Source organism: Myotis yumanensis, unplaced genomic scaffold, assembly GCF_028538775.1.
Source record: "Myotis yumanensis isolate MYYU_CA2020_CCGP unplaced genomic scaffold, mMyoYum1.0.hap1 SCAF_1, whole genome shotgun sequence".
Taxonomy (NCBI): Eukaryota; Metazoa; Chordata; class Mammalia; order Chiroptera; family Vespertilionidae; genus Myotis; species Myotis yumanensis.
This window is the reverse complement of record NW_027223752.1, coordinates 107,195,863-107,211,772: the sequence shown is the minus strand read 5'-3', so window position 1 is coordinate 107,211,772 and position 15,910 is coordinate 107,195,863.

The window sequence follows — 15,910 nt, the reverse complement described above, 5'->3', positions numbered from 1 at the left end:
ACTTTTGCCTACCCCTATAGTTTATTCTCATCCAACAGGTGGCTATAATAATGGCCAATTCACAGGATGGTTGAAGAGTAGAATAAAATATCATGTGTAAATTACCTAGCCCAGCACTGAACATAGTAGGTGCTCAAAATGTTCACGTTTTCCTCCCATCTCATTCCTACACAGTAACCCTTTGGCTATGAATCCTTTTATTTTAATACAGATTTTACTTACTCAAAAAACACAAGTAGAAAATAATGTTTAACAACCTACAAGGAATATATGTTCTCTTATTAAGTTTATTACATAATGATTTATAAATCAAAGTTTGTAATATTATTTGTTTTGGGAACTTGAAATTTAGAATCTGGAAAAAGAAGCCATTCTGAGCTACAAGAGTTTCTAGCTAGAAAGAGTTTGGAGGAATGCATTCACCTTTGTTTTGGGAACATCTTTAAGTGGTCCTTTAATTGTATGGATCTGAAGGAAGGTGATCTATTATTGTTCCTAGTACTTCAAAGTGACATTGACCTGAATGCAGTGTTTAACACTGAGAAGACAATTTGTTTGAAGAATTGAAACTTTGCTAGAATTAATTGAGCCAAAGCCATTTAAGAATTTCTTGTCTTTTGGTAATGGGGTGAGGTGGAGGAAGGGTACTTGGGATGTTCCTTTGCTCTTTGTAAGTTTAGAGAGCATTATGCACATTGCTACTTCTACTCTGGAAATTGTATTATTAATTAATAAATAAATAATGCAGAATATAATTATATCAAGCTATTACACAACCTGTGTGTAGGAGTGGCATCTCTCTAGGACAGTAGATCTTTCTGTTACCAATTATTGAAGGAAAAAGTAAATTCTGGGAACCAAAGACTTGGTTTGGTCTTGGGCTGCAGCCAAAATATTTCTTTTTTACCTGTGTTTCATGATAGCTCGGCATCAACCATTCTACAGGTAATTCATGGAAGATCTCTTCTGGAGCAACAGTGGAGGTGGCACAGATGAAGCTCATAAAGAATCGCAGTGCCCAGAGTAATGGCCAGAAGCAATGGTCTAGAGCAGTGGTTCTCAACCTTGGCTGCACATTAGAATCACCTGGAAATCTTTTTAAAATCCTGATTTCTGGGCCTCATCCTCCAGAAAATCTGTTTCTTTGTTATGGGGTGGGGCCACAACATTATTAACAAAGAAACAGAATTTCTGGAGGATGAGGCCCAGAAATCAGGATTTTAAAAAGATTCCCAGATGATTCTAATGTGCAGCCAAGGTTGAGAACCACTGTCTAGAGGTTCTGTCTAGAGAAGGTGCTGTGTAAGAACAAGATGACCTACTCGAGAATGCACATCAGACAGCACCAGGGGACAGTCTTAGTCTTAGGTACTTCATGCATAAGTGAAGCTCAAGTCAATATCACTTGGGTAATGAAAGGAATTTAACCACATTATATACTCATAGACTGCTTAGGCTGGATATTTTGTTTACATGTGAATCATTTCCCTAACCATGCTTATCTCAACTGACTTGGTTAAAATAGTTCCAAACCAATCGTAAAGAGCAGAACTTGAACAAAAGGTAACCCTTCTGTATTTACTCACCCAAACCTGGCATCCCATACTAGCCCACTCAGTGGGCAAACCTGGAGTTTTGATGTTTGCTTTTAAAATGTTTTCCCTAAATTCTGCCTTTTAACACTTAGAATAAGAAAGGGGTAAATGTTTGGCATTAGGTCCAGTCATAATATTTATTCACCAGATACAAATTATTTCTCCAGTATAAATTTAGTCCTGAGTTATGTTTTAGTAGCAAAACTGGCTCTGTGCTTTATTCTTAGAGAAAGCCCATGATATCTCCAAATCCTTAGCTCAGTTGGGAGGAAGGACAATTCTATAAGGTTGCTTACCCTTTGCCTAATCATATTTCTAGATACCACCCCAGCAAAATTGGCAGAAGAGAAAATCACTTGGATTCATATCTAATACACAAGATAAACATAAGCTACTGGAAAGGCATGTAGGATAGGTAACAAGAAGAGGGAAAAAAGAAAGAAAGCACAGCCCAGTTGTAAGAGGGTAAAGAATCCCACACCACTCAGCAGTGGAAAGCACTGCATTTCACTGAGGCAGGTGCACTGGGCATGTTTGGGTATTAAATCATTACTGGGATTTAAAGAGCTTGTGTAAGCAGGCAGTGCCACAGATTGATTCACATGGCTATTTATAATTCCTTAACAATGCTTGATGCTTTGCAGTCAGAAAAATAGATCATGGAAATGGTTCTCTGAAAAATAAATAAGACATTGATTTAGTTCTCTCTGCTAAATGAAGTGGCATGACCACTATTTATGTTTTTCAACACCATAAAAATGTCTTTGTTGTTATGTGTAACACTATATAGAACATGGTGCAAGGACGGTTCTTGCTTACCCTGGTGCAAGAGTGGAGGAAACAGCCTGAGGAATGGAAATCAGACCTCCTACAAACAATATTCTGAGGCCCCCACCAAGACCCTGAGAGGTGATGTCCAGTGTAATGACACTAAGAACCTTCAGACTCACACTGCACAGCGGCCCCGAGAATAGGGAAAAGAAGCTCAAATTGGCCTTAAGCTTTGTTTCTGGAGACCTCAGTCTGGATTCTTCACAAAGCTTCTTGAGAATGGGAGCAAGGGTAGAGCTACAACCAATGTGTGACCTTTACACTCCTGCTCAACACTCAGCACTCAAAGCTGAATCTGGAATCCCACTAGGATTGCCCTTTCTGTCCCTTGAGTTCCTAAAGCAAGGATTCAAACACCATTAACTTGGGACATATCATAGATGGCTCCTAATATTTTGAAATGTCTCCAATTAGATTACACGTTCCTTGTGGGTAGACGTTTTTGTCTTATTATCATGTGTATCTCTCATAACCTTGAACATGATATTATGTACATACCAGGGAATCAACAGTTATTTATTGTTTGTTGATTGATTAAGGCCATCAACTAATCACACAAGTCACAATTGTTTGAATGCCCCTAGGCCAGTAGAAGTCAGCTCATTCATTGCCTTTCTGTTTTCTCAGCATTATGCCCACCACCAAGATATTTGAAGCACTAGGAAAGTCTATCCTGGACATCAGAACAGCTTCATTCCTACAGCCAAATCTGTGAATTTGTGTGCTCTTCTCTGGCATCTCATAAAGTGAACTCAATAGTAACAATTCATTTGTTGTGCCTTGTGCTAAAGAAAGCAGTGCCCTCCTGGAAGGCATATGTGTTTTTAAAAAGCTAGGCTGAGTGAATGAGCTTGACTTAACCCAATTAGCAGCCAGAAAGCACACAAGACTCATCCTAAATAGAACGAAGCTCACAACTGTTGCTCAAAACAAGATAAGCTCTTGAACAAATCTAATTACTTGATATCCGCCAAACTCAATAGGTCACCCTTTATTATTTACAATACAATTGGCAATGCCAAAGCCCTGAACATCATCCTGACTCACAATACTTTATTGTATAGGAAATTTACTCTTAAATAATTTGAAAGTTTCTATTCATAGCCCTGAACTCTGATGTTTCAAAGTAGAAATAGAAAATCTGTAACTATATGGGCTTCAACTGCCAATACCATGAACCATGTTGGCCTTATATAGTATATAAAAGTTTAAAATACTGTTACTTGAAAACTCATCAATGCAAAATTGCATCAACCACTTCTATCTTCACCTCTATTATCTTTAGCCTTCTCAAATACAGAGTAGAAAAAAATTGGGAAATTTTCATCAATGTTATGAAATGGGAAAAAATTAAACATTTTGAGTTAAATGGTTAGCTAAAGTTTAAAGATTAACATCTTGTTCTAATCATTTTCCAGCTGTATAACTTAGGAAATATACTTGAACTGTCATAGATCCATTTCCTAATTTGTAAAACGTGAATAACAATACCTGTCTCACAGGATAGCTATGGCAGCTTTTTTCAAATGTAGGGGAAAATAAACTTTGTATCTTCATCGATTATGCATATCAAGGCTAATCAATCCAAGCTGTTTTAGGGAATCTGCTTTGTAAAACTTCTTTAAAAAAGAAATTCCTGAACTAACACATATACTCCTCAAACTATTCCAAAAAATCCAAGAGGAAGGAACACTTCCAAGCTCTTTTGACAAAGCCAGTATTATCCTCATTCCAAAACAAAATATAGACACTACAAAGAAAATTACAGCCCAATATCCCTGATGAACATAGATGCTAAAATCCTCAACAAAATATTAGCAAATTGAATCTAGCAATACATTAAAAAGTTCATACACCATGACCAAGTGGGGTTTATTCTGGGGATGCAAGGCTGGTACAATATTTGCAAATCAATAAATGTCATACAGCACATAAACAGATTGCAAGACAAAAAATCACATGACTATATCAATAGAAAAAGCATTCAATAAAATCCAGCACCCTTTTTTGATAAAAACTCTCAGAAAAGCAGAAATAGAGGGATCATACCTCAACATAATAAAGACCATATATGACAAACCTACAGCCAACATCATACTCAATGGAAAAAAACTAAAACCATTTCCCTTAAGAACAGGAACAAGACAGGGATGTCCACTTTCACCACTCTTTTTCAACATAGTACTGGAAGTCCTAGCAATAGTGATCAGACAAGAAGAAAACATAAAAGGTATCCAAATTGGAAAAGAGGAAGTAAAACTGTCATTATTTTCAGATAACATGATACTGGACATAGAAAACCCTAAAGATTCCACTGAAAACTACTAGATTTAATAACTGAATTTTACAAAGTAGAAAGATGCAAAATTAACATCCAGAAATCTATGACATTTTTTATGCACCAATAATGAACTCTCAGAAAAAGAAACTAAATAAACAATCCCATTTACCATTGCAACAAAAAAATTAAGATACTTATGAATAAACTAAACCAAGAAGGTAAAAGACTTGTAGTCAGAAATTATATGACATTGAAAAAAAGAGATAGAGGGAGATATAAACAAGTAGAAAAATATACCATATTCATGGATTGATAGAACCAACATCATTAAAATATTCATACTACTTAAAGCAATCTATAGATTCAATGTACCATATTTTTCTGTGCATAAGACACCTCCCCCACATTTCCAACCCAAAATTAAGAAATGAATATTTTAAACATAAAACAGAACACATTTTTATTTAGTAACTAGAGGTCTAATGCATGAAAATTCATGCAAGAGTAGGCCTTCCTTCCCCCGACTACCGGCACTGGCTTCCCTCGGGCACCTGGGACCTGGGCTTTGCTCAGGCCACCACCACCGGGCATCAGCGACCAGGGCGGCTTCACTCTGGCCCTGGCATCACCTGGAAGGATGTCCGGAATGACTCCCAGAAGGACATTCGGGCTAATGGTCTAATTAGCATATTACCCTTTTATTATTATTATAGATTACTGCAGGTAATGTTTACATACCAGTAGTATGATATTATGCAGCATATCACTTTATCAGCTTCTGTTGCATCACTGCTCTCTTTTTCATCACTATTAGTTCCAGACATATCAATTTCTTCAACTTCTATTGTATCACTGCTGTCTTCTAAGTCACTGTCTATATATGTGAGACCATCCTCATAAACTGGTGGCATTTTCTGAGCTAACTTTGTTTGTGTTCTCATAGCCAACCCTTTTCTCCTCATGAAATTGAAACACCATTTTCCCTTTCATGTAAAATCAACAATGTTCATTTTGTTTGCAAACATTCTTGCCTGACATTGAATAAGCTTGGTTCACACACATAAGCAACTTTGGCACTGCTCCATAATCCAAGTCTTAAGCCTCTACTCCAAGTTTTCCCATTTTTCTGGTTTTCCTCTTAAGGCCTTCTCTTTTTTGGCATCTTAAGGAGTTGTTCTTCCTGTTTTCTCCACTGTCTGATCATACACTTAGAGGGTGCAGGTCCACATTGTCTCTCTGCAGCTCTATTCCCATGCTCTTTTGCATAGCTGATTACATTCAGTTTGAATATTGCAGAGTAAGACAATTGCTTACCAGTATTTATATCTTTATTTTTTTGACATCTTTATGGGCTTAGAATGCTCCAGTCCCTGTTGCATCTGCACAATCTCCACCTCCACCTCCAATTATGGCATCAGCTGATGTCAGTAACAATAAGGCTGGTGATTGGAGGAAGCCTGTGTGACAATGTATGGGCAGCTATGCACCTACGCAGCTCCCTCCTCGGCTGATTTCTGTGTATAATACACCCCTCGATTTTCAATCTAACGATTTTAGAAAAAATAGCGCCTTATACACGGAAAAATCTGGTAATCCCTATTAAAATGGCATATTTCACTGATCTACAACAAACACTCCAAAAAAGACCCAAAATAGCCTCAGCAATCTTGTGAAGGAAGAACAAAGTTGGAAGGATCACAACACCGGATATCAAGTAATACTACAAAGCCATTGTAATCAAAACAGCCTGGTACTAGCTCGAAAACAAGCATATAGGTCAATGGAACAGAACAGAGAATCCATAAATTTACCCAAGCCATTATGTTCAATTGATATTTGACAAAGGAGGCAAGAGCATACAATGGAGTAAAGACAGTCTCTTCAATAACTGGTGTTGGGAAAATTAGACAGGTACATGCCAAAAAAAAAAAAAAATGAAACTAGGCCGCAAAAAGAATAAACTCAAAATGTATATAAGACTGAAATGTAAGTTTTGAAACCATAAAAATCCTAGATGAAACCATATGCAGCAAAATTTCAGACATCTCTCATGCTGATACATTTCCTGGGCAATGGAAATAAAGGAGAAAATAAACAAATGGGACTACATCAAACTAAAAAGTTTCTGCACAGCAAAGTAAATGATCAACAAAATGAAATGGCAGCCCACTGTATGGGAGAACAATTTTGTCAATAATGCATCTGATAAGAGGTTAATTTCCAAAATATATAATGAATTCACACAACTTAACAAAAAGGAAGATAAAGAATCCAATTGAAAAATGGGCAAATGACCTAAATAGACCCTTCTCCAAAATAGACACACAGAAGGCCAAGAGAGATATGAAAAAGTGCTAAAACTCACTAATCATCAGAGAGACATGAAAATTTGAACTACAATGAGGTATCACCTCACACCTCTCAGAATGGCTAACATCAACAAATCAACAAATGACCGGTGCTGGTGAGGATATGGAGAAAGGGGAACCCTAGTACACTGCTGGTGGGAATGCAGACTGGTGCAGCCTCTATGGAAAACAGTATGAAGTGTCCTCAAAAAATTAAAAATGGAACTCCCATTTGACCCAGTAATCCCACTTATAAGAATATATCCTAAGAAACCCAAAACTCCAATCAGAAAGAATATATACATGCCTATGTTCATAGCAGCACAATTTACAATAGCTAAAATAAGGAAACAGCCCAAGTGCCCATCAGTAAATGAGTGGATAAAAGAGCTGTGGTACATTTACACAATAGAATACTATCTACACTAATAAAAGAGAAACATGGTAATTAGCATACGACCACTACCCTTTTCATTGGCTAATCAGTGAGTATATGCAAATTAACTGTCAGCCAAGATGGCTACCAGCAGCCAGGCACTGAAGCGAGCATGAGGCTTGCTTGCTGCGGACTCCAAGGTTCCCTGCCTCACTTGCCGGCCTCTCAACTGCAACTCTAAGCAACTATGTACTATGTTGCAAATAAGAAGCTAAACAAAACACCAGAAACCAGCCTGACTGAAAGCCAGCCAGACCGAAACATTGTATCCATGTTTTCAGCAGCGAGGCCTCAGCACTAAAGCTGGCCCAGAATAAAAAAGAAAAAAGAAAAGAAAACAAGGAGCGGTTGGAAGCTTTAGTCACTTGCCAGCTGGAAAACAGCCCTCAGCCCCTCACCCAGGCTGGCCAGGCACCCCAGTGGGGACCCCCACCCTGATCCAGGACACTCTTCAGGGCAAACCAGCCAGCCCCTACCCGAGCACCAGGCCTCTATCCTATATAGTAAAAGGGTAATATGCCTGCTGGCACCGGGATCAGCGTGACCGGGGGCAGGGCCCAAACCCCCTGATCAGCCCTGCTCTGTGCCTGATAGGGGGGAGCTCCCCAACCCCCTGATTGCCCTGCGGCTCTGTGTTTGACAGGGTGCAGCACACCAACCCCCTGATCGGCCCTGCTCTGTGGGTGATAGAGGGTGGCACCCCAATCCCCCTCCACGGGCCCTGCTCTGTGTGTGACAGGGGGTGGTGCCCCAACTCCCCTATCGGCCCTACTCTGTGAGTGACAGGGGGGAGCTCCCCAACCCCCTGATTGGCCCTGCTCTGTGCGTGACAGGGGGTGGCGCCGCAACCTCCCCATCGACCCTGCCTTGAGTGTGACAGGGGGCGGTGCCCCAACCCCCCAATCAGCTCTACCCTGAGTGTGACTGAGGGTGGCATCGCGACCTCCCGATCCGCCCTGCTCTGTGCATGATGGGGTGGTGCCCCAACTCCCCAATTGGCCCTGCTCTGAGCCTGACCAGGGGCTGCACCTAGGGATTGGGCCTGCCCTCTGCCACCCGGGAGCAGGCCTAAGTCAGCAGGTCGTTATCTCCCAAGGGGTCCCAGACTGTGAGAGGGCAAAGGCCGGGCTGAGAGACCCCCCTTCCCCCCGCCCCCCGAGTGCACAAATGTTTGTGCACCGGGCCTCTAGTTCTATATAATAAAAGCCTAATTTGCAAATTGACCGAATAGCAGACAACCAGTGGAACAACCAGTCACTATGATGTGCACTGACCTCCAGGGGCAGATGCTCAATGCAGGAGCTTCCCTCAGCCTGCAGGCCCCAGGCCAGCCAAGGCGAGTGCCAGCAGAGGCCCCCGGATCTCCCCACCTATCACCCCACAGAGGGGGGCAATTGGCAGCAGCAGTGGAGCGATTCGGGGGCAGGGCCTGCCGGTGAGCAGGCAGCGCCACCCCCCAATCACCCCGCTGGTCACTTCCAAGGTGGGTGCCAGCAGGGGCCCCCCGATTGCCCCACACCTCGGCCCTGATCACCAGCCAGGCCTAGGGACCCTACCTGTGCATGAAGTTTGTCCTCTGGGACTCTAGTCTACAATAATAAAAGCATAATATGCTAATTAGACTGGACATCCTTCCAAACAACCTTCCAGATGAAGCCAGGGCTGGGAGGGAACCTTGGGTCCCAGGTGCCAGAAGGAAGCTGGTGCCAGCAGCTAGGGGAAGGAAGGCCTACTCTTGCATGAATTTTGTGCACTGGGCCTCTAATACATCTATAAAAAAGAATGATCTATAACCCTTTGAGGTAGCTTGGAGGGACCTAGAGATTACTATGCTAAGCAAAATAAGCCAGTCAGAGAAAGACAAGTGTTACATGGTCTCACTCAAATATGGAATATAACAAACAAAATAAACAAATGAACAAAATAGATACATAGAAGCATGAACAGACTGATGAATCTCAGAGGAAAGGTAGGAGCAGGTGGGATGGAGAAGATTAACTGGAGTACTTATATGCATACTAGGGGCCCGGTGCATGAAATTTGGGCACTGGTGGGGGGGAGGGGTCCTCAGTCCAGCCTGTCCCCTCTCACATATTGGGAGCCCTAAGGGAATGTCCTACTGACAGCTTAGGCCCGCTCCCTGCTCTCCTTAGGGAGCAGGCCTAAGCTTCAGTCTGGCCTCCCTTTATGGGAGGTGACCAGGCTGATCAAGGGAAGGCACCAGCCCCACCACCCCGCTGCTGCAGCCACTGCCAGTCACCGCAGCCACCAAGATGTTTTCATCAACATGGACTCCAGGCCCTTCACCATGAAAAAATGACAACTTCCTTTAGGCATTTTCAAGATGTGTATTTCTTTCTTTCTTTCTTTCTTTCTTTCTTTCTTTCTTTCTTTCTTTCTTTCTTTCTTTCTTTCTTTTTTATCCTCACCTGAGGATATGTTTCCATTGATTTTTTAGAGAATGTGGAAGAGAAAGGGAAAGACAGTGAGAAACATCAAAGTGAGAGGAACACTTTGGTTGCCTCCTGCATGAGCCCTGACCTGAATTCCGGCCAGGGAGGAACCTGCAACCTAGGTACATGCCCTTGGCAGAATTGAACCCAGACCCTGTGGTCGGCAGGCTGAGGCATTATCCACTGAGCCAAACCAGCTAGGGCAGGATATGACATTTCTTAGCCCTCCAGCAGTGGACCTTCATTTTTTTCTTAAGGAGTGTGGTGGAAAAACCCTAGATCACCTTTTTGGATTCTTATTACCCAAGTTAATAAGAATATTACCAGTGGCATACAGGGAGCTTAGCCAATGAGTGGTCAGAAAAGGTGTTTCCTCTATAGTTCACACCAATCACCAGCTCAGCCCCTGCCCAGGCCTAAAGTCTCTGGCCCAGGCTTTAGGCCTGGGCTGGGGCCCCCCAGACCCTCCAATCACCAGCCCTGCCCCTCGGCTCCGATCACAGGCTCAGCCCTGCCCAGGAGCCCCCTGGCTCAGGCCCTTCCTAGGATGCTCAGAGCCCACACGGGGCCTACCTTGGAGTGACCTAGGTGCCGATGATGTTCCCAGGACCCAGGCCACCGGGAGCCTAAGTATGCAAATTAACCACCATATTTGTTGGGTTAATTTGCATACTCATCCAATTGGCTGATGGGCATAGCAGAGTGACACCAACTTGCATGTTTCTCTTTTATTAGTGTAGATATGTATAGCCCATGGACACAGACAGTAGTGTGGTGAAGGCCTGGGGGGACAGTGCAGGGGAGGGGTGAAGGGGGTCAATGGGAAAATAAAGGGTGGGGACATCTGTAATACTTTCAACAATAAAGATATATTTTTGAAAATGATTTTAAAAAGAAAGAAAGAAATTACTATAAAAGAATAAAAAATTGCATCTCAGAGAAAAGGGATAAAGATAGAAAAGTTCTATATTCAGTGTTTAGAAGAACTTTATTATATGCAAAACTTAAGAACAATTTCTATAACCTTTGCATCTTTTGGTTATTTGGACTTCTCTGATAAGCTATTATGAAGTCTTTCTAAAATTAATATTTGATAAGGAGAATTAAAGAAAAACCTTAGGCCATTGGATGGCAAAAAGAAGGTAAATCAGATATAAAACCAAGATGGCAGCATAGGTAAACACCTGAAATTGCTGCTTGGCACAACCACTCCAGAACTACACCTAAAAGACAAAATGGATACCATCCAGAACCACAGGAAGGCTGGCTAAGTGGAAAGTCTACAACTAGAAGGAAAGAGAAAAGCACACTGAGACTCAGAGGAGGTGCGGAAGTAAAGTGCAGAGGTACGGAGGCACACTCGGAAAGGTCTGGCAAGAGAGGACACGGTTGTTGTTTTCAATCAGGAGGGAGACACAAGCTCCCAACTGCTCTGACCTCCAGTTTCAGGCGAGTCTCTGGAGACCCTGACTCATACGGAGAGAAACTGGACTGTCTGGCCTTGGGCGGAACTCGAGGGTGCCTTTCTCTCAGAGGTGTTTGCAGTGATTACCACGGGACACTGAGACCCGGGGCCTCTTAGGGCAGGGCTGAGGATCTGCCATAGATATTTGCTCTGCTCTGTTGATTCCCTGAGACCCAAGCTGTGCACAGAGGCTTTTGCATATGAATGGCCTGGCCCTTTGCAATCTAAAATTACCTAACAAACTGCAGCTGGGTCAGAGAGACCCAGAACATCCGAAAGAAGACCCAAGGCCCCACAACAGCTTGCATTGCTTCACAACTGGGCCTTATCTGGGCACCTCCAAAACCCAAACAAAGAAGAGGAATCCTCAGATCTCTCCATAGTGCCTGCTGGGTAGCCTCAGGCAGAGGCTAAATTAGCACTTCCAAGAGCCAGTGTACCCAGTGGTCAGAGTGGGACCATCCAGATTACAACTCCTCAGATCCATAAGGGACACATTCAGGGGGCAGACTCAGTGAGCACCAAAGCTCCACTGAAGCAAGTCCCATAAGGATGTCTCCAGCACAGAAGTTTTCCCACTGCAGACACAGCTGATTCTCACAGGCAATTGGCTTGGAGGTCAAGTCCTCCCAGTGATACCTACAACAATCAAGGCTTAACTACAACAAGACTGTGCACAAAGCCCACAAAGGGGTGCACCAAGAGTATTCACCTCAGGTAATTGGGGAGGCTGAGCCACTGGGCCCTATAGGACACCTAGCACAGAAAGCCACTCTATCAACACAGGGAAGCATAAAAAATGCGGAGACAAAGAAATAGGACACAAATGATAGAAATGGAGGAAAGCAAACTACTGGATATAGAGTTCAAAACCACGGTTATAAGGTTTTTCAACAATTTTCTAGAAACCGCCAATAAATATAGTGAGACCCTCAATAAATCTAGTGAGACCCTCGAGGTTATAAAAAAGGACCAACTAGAAATTAAGCATACACTGACTGAATTAAAGAATATTATACAGAGATCCAACAGCAGACTAGAGGATCGCAAGAATCAAGTCAAAATTTTGAAATATGAAGAAGCAAAAATCACCCAACCGGAAAAACAAAAAGAAAAAATAATCCAAAAATATGAAGATAGTGTAAGGAGCCTCTGGGACAACTTCAAGCGTACCAACATCTGAATTATGGGGGTGCCAGAAGAAGAGAGAGAGCAAGATCTAGAAAACCTATTTGAAGAAATAATGACAGAAAACTTCCCCTACCTGGTGAAAGAAATAGATTTACAAGTCCAGGAAGTGCAGACAATCCCAAACAAAAGCAATCCAAAGAGGACTACACCAAGACACATCATAATTAAAATGCCAAGGGCAAAAGACAAAGAGAGAATCTTAAAAGCAGCAAGAGAAAAACAGTCAGTTACCTACGAGGGAGTACCCATACAACTATCAGCTGATTTCTCAACAGAAACTATGCAGGCCAGAAGGGAGTGGCAAGAAATATTCAAAGTGATGAATAGCAAGAACCTACAACCAAGATTATTCTACCCAGCAAAGCTATCATTCAGAATTGAAGATCAGATAAAGAGCTTCACAGATAAGAAAAAGCTAAAGGAGTTCATCACCACCAACCAAACCAGTATTATATGAAATGCAGAAAGGTATTCTTTAAGAAGAGGAAGAAGAAGAAAAAGTAAAGATACAAATTATGAACAACAAATACACATCTATCAACAAGCGAATCTAAAAATCAAGTGAATAAAAAATCTGATGAACAGAGTAAACTGGTGAATATAATAGAATCAGGGGCATAGAAAGGGAGTGGACTGACAATTCTAAGGGAGAAAGGGATGTGGGGGGTGAGGGAAGAGACTGGACAAAAATTGTACACCCATGGATGAGGACAGTGGCGGGGAGGGTAATGGCAGAGGGTTGGGTGGGAACTGGGTGGAGGGGAGATATGGGGGAAAAAAAGAGGAACAACTGTAATAATCTGAACAATAAATATTTAATTTAAAAAAAGATACATAGGATATATAATATATAAAAAAGTTTAATCAGATATATGGTAAAATTATAGACGATGGTTAGGTACCTCTGACGGTCTGATAAGTTGTTTAAACATATACTTTATTTATTCCTACTGAATATTATTTTTGGCTGCATAAGAGTATTAACTCTTTTTTTAATTAAATCTTTATTGTTCAGATCATTACAGTTGTTCCTCTTCCCCTCCCCCCCATATCTCCCCTCCACCCAGTTCCCACCCAACCCTCTGCCCTTACCCCCCACCCCTGTCCTCATCCATAGGTGTACGATTTTTGTCCAGTCTCTTCCCACACCCCCCACACCCCTTTCCCCACAAGAATAGTCAGTCCACTCCCTTTCTATGCCCCTGATTCTATTATATTCACCAGTTTACTCTGTTCATCAGATTATTTATTCACTTTATTTTTAGATTCACTTGTTGATAGATGTGTATTTGTTGTTCATAATTTGTATCTTTACTTTTTCTTCTTCTTCCTCTTCTTAAAGGATACTTTTCAGCATTTCATATAATACTGGTTTGGTTGGTGGTGATGAACTCCTTTAGCTTTTTCTTATCTGTGAAGCTCTTTATCTGATCTTCAATTCTGAATGATAGCTTTGCTGGGTAGAATAATCTTGGTTGTAGATTCTTGCTATTCATCACTTTGAATATGTCTTGTCACTCCCTTCTGGCCTGCTTAGTTTCTGTTGAGAAATCAGCTGATAGTTGTATGGGTACTCCCTCGTAGGTAACTGACTGTTTTTCTCTTGCTGCTTTTAAGATTCTCTCTTTGTCTTTTGCTCTTGGCATTTTAATTATGATGTGTCTTGGTATGGTCCTCTTTGGATTCCTCTTGTTTGGGGTTCTCTGCGCTTCCTAGACTTGTAAGTCTATTTCTTTCACCAGGTAGGGGAAGTTTTCTGTCATTATTTCTTCAAATAGGTTTTCTAGATCTTGCTCTCTCTCTTCTTCTGGCACCCCCATAATTCGGATGTTGGTACGCTTGAAGTTGACCCAAAGGCTCCTTACACTATCTTCATATTTTTGGATTATTTTTTCTTTTTGTTTTTCCAGTTGGGTGTTTTGTGTTCTTTGTATTTCAAATCTTTGACTTGATTCTTGCGATCCTCTAGTCTGCTGTTGGATCTCTGTATAATATTCTTTATTTCAGTCAGTGTATGCTTAATTTCTAGTTGGTCCTCTTTCATATCCTTGAGGATCTCACTAGATTTGTGGAGGGTCTCACTAAATTTAATGGCTGTTTCTAGAAAATTGTTGAAAAACCTTATAACCGTGGTTTTGAACTCTATATCCAGTAGTTTGCTTTCCTCCATTTCTGTCATTGGTGACCTGTTTCTTTGTCTCCACATTTTGGCTGCTTCCCTATGTTGATAGAGTGGCTTTCTGTGCTAGGTGTCCTATAGGGCCCAGTGACTCAGCCTCCCCAATTACCTGAGGTGGACACTCTTGGTGCACCCCTTTGTGGGCTTTGTGCACAGTCTTGTTGTAGTTAAGCCTTGATTGTTGTAGGTATCACTAGGAGAACTTGACCTCCAGGCCAATTGCTTGTGAGAATCAGCTGTGTCTGCAGTGGGAGAACTTCTGTGCTGGAGACACCCTTATGGGGCAAGATTTGCTTCAGTGGAGCTTTGGTGCTCACTGAGTCTGCCCCCTGAATGTGTCCCTTATGGATCTGAGGAGTTGTAATCTGGATAGTCTCACTCTGACCACACTGGGTACACTGGCTCTTGGATCTCTAAGGAAGTGCTAATTTAGCCTCTGCCTGAGGCTACCCAGCAGGAGCTATGGAGAGATCTGAAGATTCCTCTTCTTTGTTTGGGTTTTGGAGGTGCCCAGATGAGGCCCAGCTGTGAAGCAATGCAAGCTCCTGTGGGGCCATGGGCCTTCTTTTGGATGTTCTGGGTCTCTCTGACCCAGCTGCCGTTTGTTAGGTAATTTTAGATTGCAAAGCGCCTGGCCATTCATATGCAAAAGCCTCTGCACACAGCTTGGGTGGGGCGGGATCCCAGGGTTTCAACAAGGTGGAGAAAATATCTATGGCAGATCCTCAGCCCTGCCCTAAGAGGCCCCGGGTCTCTGTGTCCCAGTAATCACTGCAAGCACATCTGAGAGAAATTCGCCCTTGAGTTCCGACCAATGCCGGACAGTCCAGTTTCTCCCCGTATGACTCTGGGTCCTCAGAGACTCGCCCGGAACTGGAGTTCAGAGCAGTCGGGAGCTTGAGACTCCCTCCTGATTAAAAAAGACCACCGTGTCCTCAGTTGCCAACCCTTTCCATGTGCGCCTCCGTACCTCTGCACTTTACTTCCACACCTCCTCTGAGTCTCAGTGTGCTTTTCTCTTTTCTCTTTTCTTCTAGTTGTAGACTTTCCACTCAGCCAGCCTGCCTGGATGATGTCTGTTTTGTCTTTTAGTTGTATTTTTGAAGTGGTTGTGTGAGGCAGCAATTTTCT